This window comes from Hordeum vulgare, chromosome 3H, assembly GCF_904849725.1.
Source record: "Hordeum vulgare subsp. vulgare chromosome 3H, MorexV3_pseudomolecules_assembly, whole genome shotgun sequence".
Lineage (NCBI taxonomy): Eukaryota > Viridiplantae > Streptophyta > Magnoliopsida > Poales > Poaceae > Hordeum > Hordeum vulgare.
In genome coordinates, this window is record NC_058520.1 from 210212310 (window position 1) to 210235216 (window position 22907).

Genomic DNA, 22907 nt, shown 5'->3' on the forward strand with positions numbered 1-22907 from the left:
TATAAGCTGAGGCTAGGCTAGTCGATAGATGATCGAATCTCAAATTCGTTACAACAATCTCGTGGTAGATACCTGTACTATGAACTATCCCCTCTATCAATACAATCAAAAGTGGGACGTAGTGTATTATCTACTCGAGAGAGCCCCGACCAGGGTAAAATCCCGTGTCCATGTTACTATAGCTCCAAGACACCTAGCTTAGGACATCTACCTGGAGATATGCCAGATTTAGCACTAACATTGGTGGCCCATGTTGGTCCCTGCTGGTACTTACCGAGATCGTCTCCAACGCGATCCACACATCGAAACCGAGCTTCATCATCAACGTCGGTGTCGTTTTTTGTCATGGCACATGTCCTATCGATAGGGCTTAGTTTAGGGGCAATCGCACCTAGGTGGTTGCTTGGATGAGGTTGATCGGGAACGAGAGACAAGGGTTTACCTAGGTTCAGCCCCTTTGATGGAGGTAAAAGCATACATCGTGCTTTGTGTGTATTGATGATGATCTCAATTACAAGGGTGCTGTTGGAATCGGGGCTTCGCAGACCCAGAAAGGTTCGAACTCTGGGTGCGCTCTCTTTCCTACCTGTTCTACCTCTCAACTTCACCGCGACTCTTCGACGGCTCGAGCTAAGGAAAGCAAACAAGAAACACGCGAGCAGTTTACCCAGGTTCAAGCCACCTTGAGGTGTAAAACCCTACTCCTGCTTATCTCGATTGCTTAAGGTGGAAGATGAGTATAAAGGTGGGTTCTTGCCCTAGTGGAGATGATGGATCGAGCGAGTCCCTGCTACGTAGGTCAGGCCTCTCTTTTATACTGGCTTTGGTCCTCTTCCTTGAAAACACACTTGGCGGGAAGGGTCGCCAGAACGGCCATTTTGAAAGGGGGCATGACAGCGATCTGCCATGACAAAGGTGGTCTTTGCCTGTAAAAGCTCTTCCCCATGACACGCTGGTGGGCTCAGAGGCGACCTCCGTCCTGTCGAGCCCCCAGCCTTGGACCTCTTACACCGATCGACAAATCTTTGGAGGTTTGCTTTGGCAACCCTCATACTGGCTCTGCTCCCTTAACACCAAAGTGGAAAGCTTCTTTGTCCATGCCTGCTGGCACCGATCCTGGCGCCGCACAATGTGGCTCACGTCACCCACGTGAGGAGGTTGGACCGTGCGACCCCGGTAGGCTGCCCTTGGTAAGTCCACCCTTTGGGGGAGGGTTGTCAGGAGGCGGCTTCTCGATGCGGGCCCCGGGGGAACGACCTCGAGGAGGACTCCGTACGTCCCCGACAACCTTGAGTGATCAACACCTCGCGAGGGTCGGACTCCAGGCCTTGGCGGGGAGCATCCCCGGGCCCACAGCATGCACCGGGCCATGGGTCGTAGGCAGGTCGGCCTAGGTACAGCTGGTCATAGAGCCCCGACAGTAGCCCCCGAGCCCGTGACGTTCATGTCCTGACAATCGGGGGGAGATGGCGCACACTCTCACCGCCTGCGGGCCAGGCCGAACGTGTGGCATGCAATGGGGCGCGGGGCACCCTGCCTTTTCGTAGCGCTTTGGCGTCCGCCCTGGCTGACATAAAGTGGGCACGCGGGGTGGAGCTGACATTACTCACTTTCATTCCATGCCCACCTTTCTGCATCTTCTTGATCCATGCAAGAACGCACTAGATCCAATCTCCTAGCGAGTCACCTTATCGCCCCTCTTGCGGCTCCGGTCAACGGATAGCGCCCGTCGACAAGAAAGGGAAGGTCGCGGCTTCCATCGTGAGCCATGCTGCTACCGGGCCTGCTCTCATGCCCTCCCGCATCTCCAAGGCGGAGGACCTGGGCCCGGTGCTCCCGCTGGTGGCCGGCTACACGAACGAGGGGGAGCGACCGCCATCTAGTCGAGCTCAGCAGCACCGAGCATCTTGGTCAATACTGCGTACCCCTTCTTCTTCCATAGCATTTACGCCGGGCTGGTCCAGCCGTTCTCCGATTTCTTCTACGCCATCCTTTCCCATTACCAAATCCGAGCCCTACACCTTCATCCCTAATCCATCCTCCCCCTCGCCATCTTCACCTTTTACTACGAGGCCTTCATGGGCATGAGGCCCTCGGTGGCGCTCTTCCGCCACTTCTTCAGCTTACGGTTCACCGCCCAGGGCCAGTGCTCCGCGTGCATCTCCTTTGTTGATGTCGCGGGCGCGGGCACCCACCAGAAGGCTAGGAAGAAGGTGGAAGGCTACCGGCACCACTGGGTATTCATGGATGCGCACTAGGAGAGCCCGCTCCTGGCGACTCCCTTGGGACCGCCCGAGCAAACCTCCAGGTGGAGCCACAAGAAGCTCATCGACCAGAGGGTGGGGCCTCTCTTGCAGCAAATCGCTTCCCTCGCGGAGGGGCGATATGGCGCACGCTCTCACCGCCTGCGGGCCAGGCCGAACATGTGGCATGCAATGGGGCAGGGTGCACCCCGCCTTTTCGTACCGCTTTGGCGTCCGCCCTGGCTGACATAAAGTGGGCACGCGGGGTGGAGCCGACATTACTCACCTTCATTCCATACCCACCTTTCTGTATCTTCTTCCTCCATGCAAGAACGTGTTAGATCCAATCTCCGAGCGAGTCACCTTCTCGCCCTTCTTGCGGCTCCGGTCCATGGATGGCCCCCGCCGACAGGAAAGGGAAGGTCGCAGCTTCCGCCGCGAGCCATGCCGCTACCAGGTCTCCTCTCATGCCCTCCCGCATCTCCAAGGCGGAGGACCTGGGCCTGGTGCTCCCACTAGTGGCCGACTACACGAACGAAGGGGAGCGACCGCCATCTCGTCGGGCTCAGCAGCGCCGAGCATCTTGGTGAAGACTACCTACCCCTTCTTCCTCCACATCATTTACGTCGGGCTGGTCCCGCCATCTCCGATTTCTTCTACGCCATCCTTTCCCATTACCAAATCCGAGCCCTACACCTTCATCCCAAATCCGTCCTCCCCCTGTCCATCTTTGCCTTTTACTACGAGGCCTTCATGGGCGTGAGGCCCTCGGTGGCGCTCTTCTGCCACTTCTTCAGCTTGCGGTTCTCTGCCCAGGGCCAGTGCTTCGTGTGCATCTCCTTTGTTGACGTCGCGGGTGCGGGAACTCACCAGAAGGCCGGGAAGAAGGTGGAAGGCTACAGACACCACTGGGTATTCATGGACGCACACCAGGAGAGCCCACTCCTGGCGACTCCCTTGGGTCTGCCCGAGCAAACCTCCAGGTGGAGCCACAAGAAGCTCACCGACCAGAGGGCGGGGCCTCTCTTGCAGCAAATCACTTCCCTCGCGGAGGCCCGCCTGATGGGGGGAGACTATCATCAAGGAGTTCCTGGGGCATCACATCGCGCCGCTTCAGGCACACTCACGCCCTTGTGGGAGTTCGCCGATGGGAGGGACCCGATGCACTTGCACGTCAGCGGCCTGACGTATGACGAACTCGACGGAGGCTTGGGGGCTCTGATAGGTCACGCCGCCGCTATACGCGTGAGACGACATGGAGGGAATGGTCGCGGAAATGCCCGTCTTTAACGAATAGGGGCTAGTCAGGACACACAAGGGCTCCCCCATCATAGTGGCGTCCTCGGGCGATAATGATAGCGACCAGGGTTCGGAGGCGACAAAAGGGGAGGAGGACGCCGGCTGGATTCCACTGCCCGGCCTCCATCTGTCCTTGCACAATCTCGGGGACGACGTTGCTGCAGACGTGTGGGGCCAGACGATTCTCCCTAGGCCCGTGGCCTCACGGGAAGGAGCAAGGTTGGGACCCATGACGGCTGAAGTGCGAGCGGTGGGAGCCCTTCACGATGGTGCGACGCGTCCCCTAGCGACAGACGTATCTCTCTGGGGACCCCTCAGGCCCCCAGGGAGGAGGGAGGCCAGGACGAGCACGGCGGGGACCACAGCGAGCACCCCTTTGGTGGCGGCAGGGCGGCACGTGAATGTGGCAAGGACGCGTCACCCGCCATCGAGAAAAAGAGGAAGTGGGCCGCCGGGGACGAGTAAGTACCTTATCCCATCCTCATGTTATTCATCTGTGATCGGTTTACTCAGGCCAGCCCTTCTTCAGCATAGGCTCCTGATGACCCACAAGTGTAGGGGATCTATCATAGTCCTTTCAATAAGTAAGAGTGTCGAATCCAACGAGGAGCAGAAGGAACTGACAAGTGGTTTTCAGCAAGGTATTCTCTGCAGGCACTGAAATTATCGGTAACAGATAGTTCTGTGATAAGATAATTCGTAGCGAGTAGCAAGTAACAATAGTAACAAAGGTGTAGCAAGACGCCCAATCCCTTTTGTAGCAAGGGACAAGCCTGGACAAACTCTTATATGAGGTAAAGTGCTCCCGAGGACACATAGGAATTTCTGTCAAGCTAGTTTTCATCATGTTCATATGATTCGCGTTCGCTACTTTGATAGTTTGATATGTGGGTGGACCGGTGCTTGGGTGCTGCCCTTACTTGGACAAACATCCCACTTATGATTAACCCCTCTCGCAAGCATCCACAACTACGAAAGAAGAATTAAGACAAAGTCTAACCATAGCATTAAACTAGTGGATCCAAATCAACCCCTTACGAAGCAACACATATACTAGGGTTTAAGCTTGTGTCACTCTAGCAAACCATCATCTACTTATTACTTCCCAATGCCTTCCTCTAGGCCCAAATAATGGTGAAGTTTTATGTAGTCGACGTTCACATAACACCACTAGAGGAAATACAACATACAACGCATCAAAATATCGAACGAATACCAAATTCACATGACCAATTATAACAAGACTTGTCCCATGTCCTTAGGAACAAAAGTGACTACTCACAAAGCATAATTATGTTCATGACCAGAGAGGTCTTGAACAGCATTAAGGATCTGAACATATGATCTTCCACCGAGTAATCCAACTAGCATCAACTACAAAGAGTAATTAACACTACTAGCAACCTTACAAGTATGGTACAGAGTCGCGAGACGGAGATTAGTTACAAGTGATGAACTAGGGCTTGGAGATGAGATGGTGCTGATGAAGATATTGATGGAGATGAGTCCCCTCCGATGAGAGGAGTGTTGGTGATGACGATGGAGACGATTTCCCCCTCCGGGAGGGAAGTTTCCCCGGTAGGACGACCCTGCCGGAGCTCTAGATTGGTTCTTCTCAAGTTCCGCCTCGTGGCGGCGGCATCTCCTCCCGAAAGCCTTCTCCTGATTTTTTTCTGGGACGAAACCCTCCTTATAGCAGAAGATGGGAACCGGAGGGGCAACAGGGGGCCCACATGCCACCCAAGCGCGGCCAGGGGGTAGGTCGCGCCTCACAGGCTTGTGGCCTCCTGGTGGCTCCACTCTGGTACTTCTTCCGCCTAGTATTTTTTATAAAATCCAAAATAATTCCTCGTTGATTTTCACGGCTTTTGGAGTTGCGCAGAATAGGTATCTCAGACTTGCTCCTTTTTCAGACTAGAATTCCAGCTGCCGGCATTCTCCCTCTTGATGTAAACCTTATAAAATAAGAGAGAAAATGCATAAGTATTGTACCGTAAAGTGTAATAAAAACCCATAAAGCGATAAATATCAACATAAAAGCGTGATGCAAAATGGAGATATCAACTCCCCCAAGCTTAGACCTCGCTTGTCCTCAACCGAAAGCCGAGATCAATAAATATGCCCACATGTTTATAGATAGAGGTGTCGATAAAACAAAATACGGACATGCACGCATCATGGTCATATTTAGAACATCAATATCGTCATATAATCTCTTATGCTAAAGTGAAAATTCCTTCACAAAGTAAAGTATGGATCAAGAACCTTATTGAGAATTAACAACCAATACCTTTAGTCCTTGAAGCAATTGCAATTTATCATAACATCGAAAAGAGTCAAATAAGAGCTTGTAAAGCAAATCCACATACTCAATCATCCTTTCGTCTTCTACAATTGCTAAAACTCATGTGGTACTCATGAGATCAAAGTTTCAGTTGGACACAGAGAAAGATAGGGGCTTACAGTTTCGCCTCCCAACTACTTACCTCAAGGGTAATGTCAACTATAATAATTCATGAATACTTACTTCCAAGTTGACATATGAATATAGATATTTCCCTAGCACATGACGCTTTCCAAGACAATGGTGAAATAAGGAATTGGTGTCGATCACCATGACTCTTTTAAGGATAAAAAGTAAAGGTACAAGATAGGCCCTTCACAGAGGGAAGCAGAGGTTGTCATGCGCTTTTGAGGTTTGGATGTGTGACATCTTAGTGTGATGGAACGTCACTTTATATTGCCTCCTGTGATAAAGAACTTTATTATGCAGTCTGTCGCTTTTATGCCTTCCTCATCACAGGTTCGTACAAAACTTATTTTCCACACACTAATAGATCATACATATTTAGGGATAAATTTTTATTGCTTGCACCGATGACAACTTACTTGAGGGGTCTTATTCAATCCATAAGTAGGTATGGTGGACTCTCATGGCAGAACTGAGTTGAGGGTTTATGGATGCACAAGTAGTATCTCTACTTAGTGCGGAAGTTTTGGCTGATATGAGGTGGAAGCAAGCGTCACATGCTAAGGGATCTCTAGTCATATAACATTGTTCGGAACCAAGCAAATATAATTCATTATGTTGTCTTCCTTGTCCAAGATCTACTTCTAAGCATGTAATAGTTTAATGAGTGTTCACAATCATAGATGGTGCCCAAGATGATATATTTATATGTGAACCTCTCCTTCTTTATTACTTCCTATTAATTGCAACAATGACCAAGGTCTACGTTTGTCCACCCACAACAAGTTTCAATCAACATTCTGTTTATATGTGAAGCCATCACTTCCCATAAGATCATTACATGATCTTTCATGCTTTTGTTCTTTTATTATTCTTTTCTTTAGATCATGGCATGAGGCAAGGCCCTTAACTAAAACACTCTTTATTATATGACCCACGAACTCGATTACATTGGGGTGACACAAAGCAAAACTCAATCCGAGATCACTGAGAACTTTATTCTACTAGAGAAAGATCAAACCAAAAAGGATCGAACTAAAAAAAGGTAAAGGCAAAAGATGTGATGGTGATACGATACCGGGGCAACTCCCCCAAACTTGGCACAAGCCAAGAGGAGTGCCCATACCCGTGCTTAATTGTCTTCCTTCGAAGGTGATGGTGGTGGAGTTGTTGCAGAGTTCTTGAACTTGCTTAATTTCCTCTTGAGCACAAAATTCTGCTCTTTCAGATTATTATTTTCCTCTTCAAGCCTCAACACCCTTTGGCGTAATTCTTGCTTACTCTCCTGCAGAAGACGAGAAGGGGTAAACAAAATCTTAGGCTTCTTCCTTGAGTTAGGGAGGCTCGACTTCTTGAACTCTACATATGTGTTTCCAGATTGGGGTAGAAGAGCCTTCTCTTCATCGGAACTTGTTCCTTCCTTCCCCTTGGGATCATAATCTTCTTCCTCATCAGTGGTTCAACCATAATGATCCGAGTCCCCATAGACCTTGGGGTTAGCAAGGTAATCGGCCACATAACTCTCCCCCTCTGAATCTTGAGAAGACATCTTGCCCTAAATCTGCTGCTGAAACAGGCTCGAAACGAAAACAGGGGATATTTGCGTGATACGACGGTCAGACCTTTCGGGAGAATATATAATGAATTTTTTTCCGACCAAAAGGAGTATTCCACCAGAAAACGGAGTCCGGGAGACACACGAGGTGCTCACAAGCCCCCCAGGCGCGGCCAGGGGGTAGGCCACACCTGGCAGGCTTGTCTCCTCCTCGTGCCTTTTCGGACTACTTTAAAATTTTCTATTTTTCTAAAAATTCCAAAACGGAGAAAATTGCTACTGGAAAAGTTTTGGAGTCGGTTTACTTACTGAATCACATACCTTTTCATTTTTGGAGTCTGAAACAGGCTGATAAATATCCCTTATGTACTCCTCCGGAGTTATGGTATTAATAATATTGCTTTCAACATTTATGGGAGTACCTGAGATATAATGCTTGATTCTTTGCCCATTTACAACTCTCGGAAAATTCCCTTCCGTGTTGTTGATTTTGATGGCACCGGAACGATACACTTCTTCGACAATGTAAGGACCTTCCCATTTAGAGAGAAGCTTGCCTGCAAAAAATCTTAAACGAGAATTGTATAGCAAGACATAATCACCTACATTGAACTCACGTTTTTGTATCCTTTTATCATGCCACCTCTTAACTTTTTCTTTAAACAACTTGGCATTTTCATATGCCCGAGTTCTCCATTCATCAAGTGAGCTAATATCAAATAACCTCTTCTCACCAGCAAGTTTGAAATCAAAGTTGAGCTCTTTGATTGCCCAATAAGCCTTATGCTCTAGCTCAAGAGGTAAATGACATGCTTTATCGTAAACCATTTTGTACGGAGACATGCCCATGGGATTCTTATAAGCAGTTCTATAAGCCCATAGTGCATCATCAAGCTTCTTAGACCAATTCTTTCTAGACCTATTAACAGTCTTTTGCAGAATTAGTTTAATTTCTCTATTACTTAGCTCTACTTGACCACTGGACTTAGGATGATAAGGAGATGCAATTCTGTGGTTGACATCATACTTAGCAAGCGTTTTACGGAAAGCACCATGAATAAAATGTGAACCACCATCAGTCATTAAATATCTAGGGACTCAAAATCTAGGGAAAATAACTTCTTTAAGCATCCTGATAGAGGTGTTGTGATAAGCACTACTAGTTGGGATAGCTTCTACCCACTTAGTAACGTAATCAACAGCAACTAGAATATGAGTATACCTGTTAGACTTTGGAAAAGGTCCCATATAATCAAAACCCCAAACATCAAATGGTTCAATGACAAGTGAATAATTCATAGGCATTTCCTGACGTTTACTGATATTACCTATTCTTTGACATTCATCACAAGACAAGACAAACTTACGGGCATCCTTGAAGAGAGTAGGCCAATAGAAACCGGATTGCAATACCTTGTGTGCAGTTCTATCCCCCGCACGGTGTCCTCCGTAAGCCTCAGAGTGACACTTTTGTAGGATCTGTCCCTGTTCATGCTCAGGTACACAACGTCTAATAACACCATCTACTCCTTCTTTATAAAGTTGAGGATCATCCCAAAAGTAATGTCTCAAATCAAAGAAGAATTTCTTGTTTTGTTGGTATGTGAAACTAGGTGGTATATATTTAGAAACAATATAATTTGTATAATCAGCATACCACGGTGTACTACGTGAAGCATTGATTACATTCAGTTGCTCATCAGGAAAGCTATCATCAAGAGGTTGTGGGTCATCAAGAACATTCTCCAACCTAGACAAGTTATCTGCTAGGGGGTTCTGAGCACCCTTCCTATCAACAACATGCAAATCAAATTCTTATAGCAAGGGAACCCATCTGATAAGTCTAGGTTTAGAATCTTTCTTTTCCATGAGATACTTAATAGCAGCATGATCAGTGTGAATAGTAACCTTGGAATCAACAATATAAGATCTAAACTTTTCACATGCAAACACGACTGCTAAAAATTCCTTTTCAGTAGTAGCATAGTTTCTTTGGGCACTGTCTAGAGTTTTACTAGCATAATGAATAAGATTCAATTTCTTATCAACTCTTTGTCCTAGAACAGCACCAACGGCATAATCACTAGCATCACACATAATTTCAAAAGGTAGGTTCCAATCAGGTGGTTGAACAATAGGTGCAGTTATCAATGCCTTCTTAAGTATTTCAAATGCTTCCACCGAATCATCGTCAAAAACAAAAGGAATATCTTTTTGCAAGAGATTGGTAAGAGGCCTCGAAATCTTAGAGAAGTCTTTAATGAACCTTCTATAGAAACCAACATGACCAAGGAAACTTCTTATACCTTTGATGTCTGTAGGGCATGGCATTTTCTCGATCGCATCAACTTTAGCCTTATCGACTTCAGTACCTCCTTCAGAAATTTTATGTGCCAAGACGATGCCTTCATTAACCATAAAGTGGCACTTCTCCCAATTCAAGACAAGGTTGGTATCTTTACATCTCTGCAAAACTCGATCAAGGTTGCTCATGCAATCATCAAAAGAAGACCCGTAAACGGAGAAATCATCCATGAAAACCTCAACAATCTTTTCATGAAAGTCAGAGAATATGGCCATCATACATCTTTGAAAGGTAGCAAGTGCATTACATAAGCCAAAAGGCATACGTCTATAAGCAAAGGTACCAAAAGGGCAGGTAAAAGTGGTTTTCTCCTGATCAGATTGTGCAACTGGTATTTGGAAGAACCCTGAATAACCATCTAGAAAGCAGAAGTGTGTGCGTTTAGACAATCTTTCTAGAATTTGGTCAATAAAAGGCAAAGGGTAATGATCTTTCCTAGTGGCTTTATTCAATTTCCTAAAATCAATTACCATCCTATAGCCAGTAACAATGCTATGTGGGATCAATTCATGTTTATCATTAGGGACAACGGTAATACCTCCCTTCTTAGGGGACACAATGCACGGACTTACCCAATCACTATGAGCAACAGGATAGATAATACCTGCTTCCAGGAGCTTTATTATTTCTTTTCTTACTACCTCTTTCATCTTAGGATTTAATCTCCGTTGATGATCGGCAACTGGTTTGGAATCAGGATCGGTTTTAATTTTATGCTGGCATAGAGTGGGACTAATGCCCTTAAGATCATCAAGAGTATATCCAATAGCAGCACGGTGCTTCCTCACAGTTTTCAATAATTTATTTTCTTCATGATCTGAAAGGCTAGCACTAATAATAACAGGATATATCTCTTTTTTATCAAGGTAAGCATACTTAAGAGTATCAGGTAACTGTTTAAGCTCAAACACAGGATCACCCTTTGGTGCGGGTGGATCTCCAAGCAGTTCAACAGGCAAATTATTCTTAATAATAGGTTGTTGTTCAAAGATAACTCTATCTATCTCATTCCTTTCATCCATATGCATATCATTTTCATGCTCAAGCAAGTATTGCTCTAAAGGATCAATAGGAGGCACATCAATAGAATCTAGAGCAATAATTTCATCCTTACTAGACAATTCTTTTTCATGAGGTTGTCTACCAAACTTGGAGAAATTGAATTCGTGTGACACACCTTCAAAGCCAACACTGACAGTTTGCTTCACGCAGTCAATATGAGCATTGACAGTATTGAGGAAAGGTCTGCCAAATATGATGGGACAAAAGCTATCTTGTGTGGTAGCAAGAATGAGAAAATCAGTAGGATACTTAGTTTTACCACACAAGACTTCAACATCTCTAACAATTCCCAAAGGGCATATAGTATCTCTATTGGCAAGTTGAATAGTAACATTAATTGGTTCCATCTCGACAGGTGCAATCTCGTCTTTAATTTCATCATATAAAGATCGAGGTATTGCACTAACCCTAGCACCCACGTCACATAAACCATGATAAAAATGATCTCCTATATTAACAGAAAAAACAGGCATGCCAACAACAGGCCTATGTTTGTCTCTAACATGAGGTTTAGCAATTCTAGCAGCATCTTCACAGAAGTGAATAACATGCCCATCAACATTGTCGGACAGGAGATCTTTGATAATAGCAATGCTAGGTTAAACTTTAATTTTCTCAGGGGGTGTAGGTGTTCTAATGTAGCCCTTATGTATCACAGTTGGAGCCTTAGCATGATCCTTTATTCTAACAGGGAAAGGTGGCTTCTCAATGTAAGCACTAGGAACAATAGGATCATTATAAGCAATGACTTTCTCTTCAACTGGATTGGGTTTAACTACATTGACTTCTATGGGAGGATGATATTTAAACCACTTCTCTTTAGGGAGATCAATATGAGCAGCAAATGATTCACATAATGAAGCTACTATTTCAGAGTCAAGTCCATGTTTAGCGCTAAAATCACAAAAAGTATTTGTTTCATCGAAGGATTTAACGCAATTGAACTTAAGATTCCTACCTGACTCCTTACCTTCATCAAAATCCCAATCTTCAGAGTTGCATTTAATTCTTTCCAATAAATTCCATTTGAAGTCAATATCTCTCTTCATAAAAGAATCGGTACAAGAAGTGTCAAGCATGGTGCGATTATCATGAGAAAGCCGAGCATAAAAGTTCTGAATAATAATTTCTCTCGAGAGCTCATGGTTGGGGCATGAATATAGCATTGACTTAAGTGTCCCTCAAGCTTGAGAGCTACTCTCTCTACCACGAGGCAAAAAATTATAGATATAATTCCTATCACGATGTACCAAATGCATAGGATAAAACTTTTGATGAAATTCCAATTTCAATCGGTTGTAGTTCCATGATCCAGTATCATCACATAGCCTATACCATGTCAATGCTTTATCCCTCAAAGATAAGGGAAAGAACTTCTTCTTGACCTCATCCTCGGGCAAACCTGCAAGCTTAAATAAACCACAAACTTCATCTACATATATTAGATGCAAGTCGGGATGTGATGTTCCATCTCTTGTAAAAGGATTAGCCAACAGTTTCTCTGCCATACCCGAAGGAATTTCATAATAAATATTTTCAGTAGGTGCAGTAGGTTGAGGAGCAACTCCTTGTGCTTCCGTTTGAGGTGAAGATACACCGAACAAGCTCCTCAAAGGATTAGTTTCCATGGTGACAAGTGACAATAAATTTCAGCACACTATATAAATGTTTCCTTACCAAATTCCACTTACCAAAGGCGCTTCACTCCCCGGCAACGGCGCCAGAAAAGAGTATCGATGACCCAAAAGTGTAGGGGATCTATCGTAGTCCTTTCGATAAGTAAGAGTGTTGAACCCAACGAGGAGCAGAAGGAACTGACAAGTGGTTTTCAGCAAGGTATTCTCTGCAGGCACTGAAATTGTTGGTAACAGATAGTTGTGTGATAAGATAATTCGTAGCGAGTAGCAAGTAACAATAGTAACAAAGGTGCAGCAAGATGGCCCAATCCCTTTTGTAGCAAGGGACAAGCCTAGACAAACTCTTATATGAGGTAAAGCGCTCCCGAGGACACATAGGAATTTCTGTCAAGCTAGTTTTCATCATGTTCATATGATTCGCGTTCGCTACTTTGATAGTTTATATGTGGGTGGACCGGTGCTTGGGTGCTGGCCTTACTTGGACAAACATCTCACTTATGATTAACCCCTCTCGCAAGCATCCGCAACTACGAAAGAAGAATTAACACAAAGTCTAAACGTAGCATTAAACTAGTGGATCCAAATCAGCCCCTTACGAAGCAACGCATAAACTAGGGTTTAAGCTTGTGTCCCTCTAGCAACCCATCATCTACTTATTACTTCCCAATGCCTTCCTCTAGGCCCAATTAATGGTGAAGTGTTATGTAGTCGACGTTCACATAACACCACTAGAGGAAAGACAACATACAACGCATCAAAATATCGAACGAATACCAAATTTACATGACTACTTATAGCAAGACTTATCCCATGTCCTCGGGAACAAAAGTGACTACTCACAAAGCATAATTATGTTCATGACCAGAGAGGTATTGAATAGCATTAAGGATCTGAACATATGATCTTCCACCGAGTAATCTAACTAGCATCAACTACAAAGAGTAATTAACACCACTAGCAACCTTACAAGTACCAACCGGAGTCGCGAGACGGAGATTGGTTACAACTGACGAACTAGGGTTTGGAGATGAGATGGTGCTGATGAATATGTTGATGGAGATGAGTCCCCTCTGATGAGAGGAGTGTTGGTGATGACGATGGCGATGATTTCCCCCTCTGGGAGGGAAGTTTCCCCGGCAGGACGGCCCTGCCGGAGCTCTAGATTGGTTCTGCTCAAGTTCCGCCTCGTGGCGGCGGCGTGTCCTCCCGAAAGCCTTCTCCTCATTTTTTCTGGGATGAAACCCTCCTTATAGCAGAAGATGGGAGCCGGAGGGGCAACAGGGGTCCACAAGCTACCCAGGCGCGGCCAGGGGGTAGGTCGCGCCTGGCAGGCTTGTGGCCTCCTGGTGGCTCCCTCCGGTACTTCTTCTACCCAATATTTTTTATAAAATCCAAAATAGTTCCTCGTTTATTTTCACGGCTTTTGGAGTTGCGCAGAATAGGTATCTCAAACTTACTCCTTTTTCAGACCAGAATTCCAGGTGCCGGCATTCTCCCTCCTCAAGTAAACCTTATAAAATAAGAGAGAAAAGGCATAAGTATTGTACCGTAAAGTGTAATAACAGCCCATAAAGCGATAGATATCAACATAAAATCATGATGCAAAATGGACGTATCAGCTCCCAAGCGGTGGCGAGGAGAAGAAGAAAAAGGCCGCCATTGGGGCGAAGGTGATGCAAGTATCGAAGGCTCCCTCGTCCCTTGGTTGGGGTCTCAGCGGGCGCGGAGGTAGCTTGCGCAAGCCGGGCGCTGTGCTCGGGCGCACAGGCGCCACTGCATCTCCAAGCGTCCCCTTCATGCGGGGAGGGGCACGAATGTAGAGGCCGCGATGGCCCAGTCGCGAGCGCCACCGACCAAGGCCACAGTGGTCCTGCCCCCGGCACCGAGTGTCGAGGCTGCGACCACTGCATGGGCCCTGGAGGTTGATGCGGCAGCCTCCGCGATCGCACCGCAGATGCATCTTATTTGAGTTCTTTGCTGGTCTTATTTGAGTCCTTTGCTGGTCTCTTTTATGCATTATTTAGTATAGCCTTGTATTTCTTCTCCGAAGTTTTGGTTTGGTTTGGCTAACTAGATTAGATCTTGCTGCAATTGGAAGAGGTGCTCGGGAATGGGTTCGATCTTGCGGTGTTCAGTCCTAGTGACTAAAGGGGAGTTGATACGCATGTGTTGTTGCCATTAAGGATAACAAGTTGGGATGGATTCTTATATGCTTTTGGCTTGACTACATCATGTCATTGTTCTTAACGCATCACTTCGTTCTTATGAACTAATACACTAGATGAATGCTGGATAGCGGTTGATGTGTGAAGTTATAGTAGTAGATGCAGGCAGGAGTCGGTCTACTTGATTTGGATGTGATGCCTATATGATTATCATTGTAACACCCTGATTTTTCAAACCTTTCCCTTTTAAAATATTTTTGAAGATCACTTGCAATTTGGTGGATTTTCAAATTCTCAAACCAAGTTGGATTATGAAATCTCTGATTTCTTGTCCCAAACAACCCAAAACCGTTTGCTTCTTACTAAAACCTTTCTGAGATTTACTTGCAATATTTTATTCTATTAAACAATTCTCTTTTTCTGTTTTGGGAATTTTGCCATCACTATGGGTTGTGAAGCAACCTATAGCTTGGATGAGCTTTAAGACCCAAAACTTTTGCAACATCTTCTCAATGTCATATGATTTCAAAATATTCAAAAATATTTCTTTGTCCAATGGATAATTATGGCCAGAATAATTATTTATTATCTGACTAGAATTATCCCTTTGTGAAGCAACCCCATGATTCATGTTTTGGAAAATTTCCGATAAATTCATGCACTTACTAGGAATCATATATGATTCCAATATGTGAAAACATCCCATGGTCCAATACAGATTTTGAGCAAAAACACTCTGCTAAGTTTCTGCTAAAACAGGACCTTTGTGAAGGAAGTGCTAGCTAGGAGTGCACAATGGAGCTACAAATTTTTGGGCATGTGTGCACTACCAAATGACACTTGCCCACCAAATGACACTGGTAGCAAAGCTTGCAATTGAGTGCTAGGAGCTCATTTGTGTTCTAGACCAGAAAGATGGTTTCCAAAGGAACTATATTCATTTGATCTTCAAACCTTGCCATGTTTTGCCAGTTTAGAGTCTTTTCTATGCCGATTACACTAGACATCTTAGTTTGCTCTTATCCCAACCCTGTTGAGCTCTATAACCTCCCAAAGTCTGCTGGCAGAACCTGTTGTTGATGTTCCTAGTCGCAGCAGAGCTTGTATGTTCAGGCAAGGAGTGGATGGTGACTGATGGAGGGCTGGTTGACGCAATAGACAAGGTTTCAAGGCTTGGGTGGCATTAGGGTGGCCGCAACCATGGTGATCACGGTGCAAGCATGCCACAGAGCGCGCTCTGCGCAACTCTAGTGACAACCGAGCCGCCCCAAGCCGTCAATCGATGCACCCCTTGTCCTAAGCGCCGACGAGGTCCCTGGTATCCTCGTGGCACCTCCTGAACACTCTGGGTCGCCGCAGAAGGCCGCCGTCGCTCCTGGCCAAGCTCCGCCACGGGCAACACAGTGGGCTTTGGACCCGGACCCATCCCATCGCTCCCGAGACCTCCTCCATCACCTCACCCCCACGCCACGACAGCTAGCTCGCCGTCCTTGCTCCAGTGGCAAGCCTGAGCCTCGCCGCTTCGGGAGAGCTTGGCAGCGCTCGTCGTTGGCCTATTTAAGGCGCTCCCGAACCCCTCCTAGCTCCCAACTCTCTCCTCCACCTCTGGATTAGCCCTAGAGACCCCCCAACAAGAGCCGGGAGCTCGTCTGCCTCAGCTCCGGCGACAAGCTCCGGCGCCGAATCCCCTCTGTTGCCAGCCTCCTCCGCCCTTCCCCAGTCAAATCCAAGGCAACCAGTGTGTTCCCTTGGTCCCTCTGGTGCTCCTCGAGCTGTCGATGAGTCGAATCCCTGCTGGAATCGTCGCTGTCGACGACCACCGTAGCATCCACCCGCCGGAGAAGAAGGGGTGACTCCATCCGTCCACCTCCGGAGGAGCTACGGGTTCAGGGAGGATCGCCTTGAGTGCCCATTGCATTCCCATCATCTCCCAACCTCGCCGCCGTATCTATCACCGGCGAGCATCGCCGGTGAGCCGCCCTCCTCTCTCTCTATTTTAAAAGGGCAGGCCCCACCTGCCAGTGACTGCGGCCTGCGACCGAAGCATTAAGTGGAGGTGCCCCTCCACTTTATGACTTCGACGTGGCCCCTCCCAGGATTTCCTTTTCTTTTATTTATTCCAGAATTTAACAGAAATTTTGATCATTGAAATCTTTTTGTTTACAAGTCCAAATCAGTTGATTCTTTTTGCATTGGGTTGGTATTGAAATTCTTTACAATCTGGTAAATTTTGGTATTTTTCCCACACTCATAGAATTTCTGGTTAATAAAAAGGTATTTAATGCTTTTCCTTTTCTTTGGCTATTTCGAACACATCTTCAGAGGGAAACTTTGAAGACCAGGAGTGTTTGAACAACCCCACTGATCAAGGCAAGCCATCATATCCATGTGATGTAGTTTTGCATAGCATAGCTCACATATTCATGCATTATATTTGCTTAACTTACTAAGAAATAATGATTTATTAAATAATCATATAGAGATATATGCTTATGATTATGAATCACTATGGTTACTATGATATGGTGGATGATCATGAGTCATCTGACCGGGCATAATCCTACAACCACCTCTTGCCGGTATGGGAAGGCCGTGACTTGGGCTGTCCGCGTGATCTCTCACCGATATGCCCCAAAAAGGGAGGGTTATGCACGCGTGCCACCTTGGCCCAGTGGGCGGTGATAACCCTGTGAGCCCAGTTAAGTTGAGTTGGGCCCGTCCCCGTTTGGGATAGTTTTGTTTCGCCACGACGGTGGCAGGTGTCACGAGGACACAAGGCCACCCAGGGCAGGACTCCGGAAGTGAGTGGTTGTCGGGGATATGATGAGAGAGTCATGGGGCAGGCAAGCTGCATTGGAGCAATGCTGATCCACCCGAATGGGATCACGAGGTCAGTGCTGCGGAGTGTGGGTAAAGTGTGCAACCTCTACATTGTGTCAAACCTATTCGAATAGCCATGTCCACGGTAATGGACAGCCCGACCAAACCTCAGTAGATGGTTACCCGTGTGGATGTTAGTAATGATGGAAGAACTCTCCAGTTGAGTGGAGATGCTTGATAAGCATTCCGGTGGTTGTGAGACAACCCCGAACATGAGTAAGTGGATGTTATAAAGCCGAGTGGTATTAATCTTAATTTGTTGCCATGCTATTGTTTGCTGCATTGCTTGGTTATTATGAGCTTGCGAGTACATTCCAAGTACTCACCTGACGTATCATGCCAGATGCAGGAGAAGCCGAGGATGGAGGTCCTGAGGATGCGTACTAGGAAGTGTCCACAGTAGTTTCCCTGTGTATGGAGTTGTCGCTATGTTCTGCTACGCCGTAGAATTACTTAGTAGTATCGAGGCCCCGCTACGTCTCATAAATAATGTAGATACTGTGCTGCACCAAGGGTGCCTTTGGCCTCGCTATCATTGTAAGATATGCTCTTGTAACATTATGCTATCAATAAAGTCAGTTCAGTTCTGTGCCAAGTTGTTGAGTGTTTCCAGAAGGCATGGTCTCTGGGTTGGAAACACTGGTAATCCGATTCATTGAATCGGGGTGCCACAACGCTTGGTATCAGAGCCACGCCGACTGTAGGACACCGTAGTAACCGCGTTAGTACAACGAGTAGTACAGGGTCGTGAGTATGGATTTGCTTGTTGCATTTGGATGCTGCATTTGATTGGTGTATGGCATGCATCATGACTCATTGTTTTACTAACCTTTGGCTTTGTGAGTGTAGATGGCACCGGTTCCGTATCATTTCCAGTATGAGCCTGCACCATCCTCCTTCCCGTTACTGCTGCGGAACGTCTGGTTTCGACTGTACCCGCATGGCGAGGAACCAGTGTACCAGGTGTTTCGGGAGCAGCTTGCCGAGTCCGTGTACGAGTTCCATGCTGAGGCTTACCTGGTTGTCAGCTCGGATATTGGGAGCTATTCTCGCTCTACTAAGGGCGGAACAACTTCTACTCGAGAGATGGCAATCTAGTTTTCTACGGTGGATGCTCTCACTGACTTGCGCTACCACGAGGTGGAGATGCAGACTCATCGAGGTTTCTTCCATTACCCCACCTTGTCGCCTTCGACAGGGCGAGTCATTTTTTCTCCCGTAGACTCGACATGTGACCATGCGACTGCTGTGCTGTCTCGCTATGTGAGCGCCAGCTATCGTACGATCGTGTCCCTGGCTGAGGAGCTATCCTGTCTTCGGGCGGCACTTGTCATTGCAACAGCAGTGCCACCCCACACCAGTCTTGTGTTCCACCCTCAGATGCACCACTAGTTCCACCACCACCTGGATTTGAGATCCCAGTTAGTTCTTCAACACCGCTAGGCACTTCATTTGGCAGTCGCCGTGAGGCTCATTCTGAGTGGGCCTCACTCCTTGCCACTCCTGCTGCCCCAATACTGAGGCGTCGTGCTCCTTCGGAAGCAGGACCGTCTCGTCAGCGTCACCGCGTAGCCTTTGCTCCGAAGATTGAGGTCAGCATCATCAGTTCAGACTCTGACTCAAGATCAGATGACGAGGAGTCGGAGGTCTTCAAGTGTTCGTGCCATCTGCGCCACTAGAGCCGAGGTTGGAGTTGTTGAGCATGCATCTTTGAAACGTCAACTGCCGTGTGAGCAGTCTAGTCATGATATGTTCCCCTACTAGCTTGCCAAGAATGATGTTAGTTTGCATTGTATAATTATGTTCTTTGCTTATTCGCCTTTTTTCATGAGAATTTCTTTGGTGTTTTATGACCATGTTTTCCCCTTATGGATGTTGCTCATTGATTTGGTACTTTGCAATGGGAACAATAATTTAGGATGAAAGGGAGATGTAGCCAAGGCAACGATGGAACCCCCATCCGTCAGTCTGCTAGGCAGGCAGGTCAACCACCAGAAGACCTACCACCTCCACCACCCCAGGCACGAAATACTGAGCAAATCATGAGAATGTTTGAGGAAAAGAGGAATCAGGATCTCATGGAATTCCTGAGAGGCATGCAAGCTATGGTAGGCCAGAATAACCACAACGGGGCACAATCCAAGTCGTCATATTTTCAGCGTACTAAGCGTCCCAATTTTGGCCAAGCTGCGGATCCGATTGAAGCCGATGACTGGATAAGGACTATGGAGAAGAAGCTAGACATAGCCCGTTGTGAGGAAGCAGACAAGGTTCCCTTTGCCACTCACTACCTAGAAGGGCCAGCAGCTATATGGTGGGATAATACTAAGGTAACATGGACCTGTGGAGAAGAGATTACATGGGAAATATTCAAGGAAGCATTCTGCAAATATCATATTCCTACGGGTATTATGAAGGTAAAGCAAAGAGAATTCCTTGCTCTTACTCAAGGAAACATCACGGTAGTCGAGTATCTGAACAAGTTTAACAATCTGGCACGATACTCGACCCATGATGTATCCACTGAGGAAAGGAAGATTGATCGCTTCCTAGGCGGTCTAAACCATGCCCTCCATTGTCAGCTTTGTATGCTGGACTTTCCAGATTTCCAGACGCTGGTGAACAAAGCCTTCATAGCCGAATGAGAGCTTAAGACTGGATACGATGACCGCAAGAGGAAGTTTGAACCCAAGAAGGAAAACAAGGAGCAGATTGCACAAAAGCCATGTACCTGGCAACCAAACACCACTGTCTACAAGCCCACTTGGAACAACAGTAACAACATTAACAAGATAGTGAGCCAGAACAAGGCCTTTGGCAAACAGCCACTACTAGAGGATTGCCGCCGCAACAACACCTGTTTCACTTGCGGCCAAAGTGGACACTATGCAAAGCAGTGCCCCACCAATGGCGGAAAACCATCCTCCGACATCAAACCGTAGATCAACACTATTTGACGCCGCCCTAACTCTAAGTTTACCCAAGGACGTGTCTACCATATCTCTGCCGAAGAAGCATGCGAAGCTCCAGAAGTCGTTATTTGTATGTTCTCTGTTAACAACATACCAGCAATAGTTTTATTTGATTCCGGGGCTTCCCACTCATTTATTTCAAGGAGTTTTGCCGCCATACACCAATTTTCCCCTTCGTTGTTGGATAAAATCATGGTGGTACAATCCCCTGGGTCTATGCTCAGAACAAATCTCGTATACCGGGATCTGGAAATAAGGATACAAGGAGCTACCTTTCCAGCTGCACTAATTGCCATCGAATACTCGGGATTAGATGCAATACTAGGGATGAACTGGTTGACACCCCATCAAGTGTGCATCAATTGCGCCACCAGAACTGTGACGCTGGTTAATCCGGCTGGTAAAACCATCCAGTTTATCGCCAACAACATGAAGACAAGGAACGGAATGGCATACCAAGCAGATGTCACAGATATGAACTTGATTCTAGTAGTATGTGAATTTCCATATGTGTTCCCCGAAGAATTGCCAGGAATGCCACCGGACAGGGAGTTGGAGTTCGCAATTGAATTAGTTCCCTGTACCACCCCAATTTACAAGAAATACTATCGTATGCCAGGACCGGAATTGGCACAGCTAAAGAAACTGTTGGACGAATTACTGCAGAAAGGATACATTCGCCCAAGCATCTCACCATGGGGATCACTAGTACTGTTCATCAAAAAGAAGGATGGAAGTTTGCGAATGTGCATAGACTATTGTCAGCTAAATGAGGTCACTATTAAAAACAAGTACCCACTACCACACATCGATGACCTATTCGACGAGTTGAGTGGAGCACGAGTGTTCTCCAATATTGACCTCAGGACTGGGTATCATCAGCTCAAAATTAGAAAGGAAGATATACCCAAGACAACGCTCACTACCCGATATGGCTTGTATGAGTTCACGGTCATGTCATTTGGTGTGACAAATGCTCCATCCTATTTCATGAGCATGATGAACAATGTCTTCATGGATTTCCTAGACAAGTTCATGGTAGTGTTCATTGATGATATACTGATATATTCTAAAGACGAAGAGGATCACAAGCGTCACCTCTGTGCTGTCCTGGAAAGACTGAGATCCCATCAACTATATGCTAAGTTCAGTAAATGCGAGTTCTGGCTGAAGGAAGTGGGATTTTTGGGACATATCCTGTCAGAACAAGGTGTGGCTGTCGACCCCAGTAAGGTAACACCAGTGCTAAATTGGAAAACACCACTCTCGGTGACCGAAGTTCGTAGCTTCCTGGGATTGGCAGGCTACTACCGACGATTCATAGAAGGCTTTTCCAAGATAGCCAAACCATTGACGGAATTGCTCAATAAAAACCAGAGATTCGTATGAACGACAACATGCGGAAGCAGTTTCCTGGAGATAAAAACAAGGCTAACGACAGCACCTATTTTAATCCTCCCAGACATTCACAAGAGTTTTAACATTTATTGTGATGCTTCCTGATGAGGAATTGGCTGTGTACTAATGCAAGAAGGGAAGGTTGTAGTGTACGCATCCCGACAGCTATGACCACATGAAGAGAACTACCCCACTCATGACTTGGAGCTAGAGGCCGTGGTTCATGCCTTAAAAATTTGGAGGCATTACCTCATTGGGAAACAGTGTGAGATATATACGGACCACAAAAGTCTTAAGTATATTTTCACCCAACCCGATCTGAATATCAGACAACGACGATGGCTTGAACTAGTCAAGGACTATGACCTTGGGATCAACTATCATCCGGGGAAAGCCAATGTGGTTGCAGACGCTCTTAGTCAAAAGCCAATCACGGTAAATGCACTATTGGAAAGTATGAATCCGAGACTACAAGAAGAGTTCATTAGTCTCAACATGATATTATGCGGTCCAATTACCCCAGAAACCCTGGAAATTACCCCCACCCGCATAGACAAAATCAAGAAAGCTCAAGAATCAGACGACGGAATCAGGAAGATCAAAGGGTCACTGCCAAAGGGGAAGGACAAATCCTTCCGAGTAGATGACCAAGGCATACTATGGTTCGAAAAACGAATATGCGTCCCCGACCAAAATAGCCTGAGACAGCAAATACTCAGGGAAGCGCATGATTCCACATATTCTATTCATCCAGGAGGAACGAAGATGTACCAAGATCTGAGAAAGACATTTTGGTTGTCAGGGATGCGAAAGGATATAGCAACAAGGTTAAGGCAGAACACCAAAAGCCCGCGTGGTTAC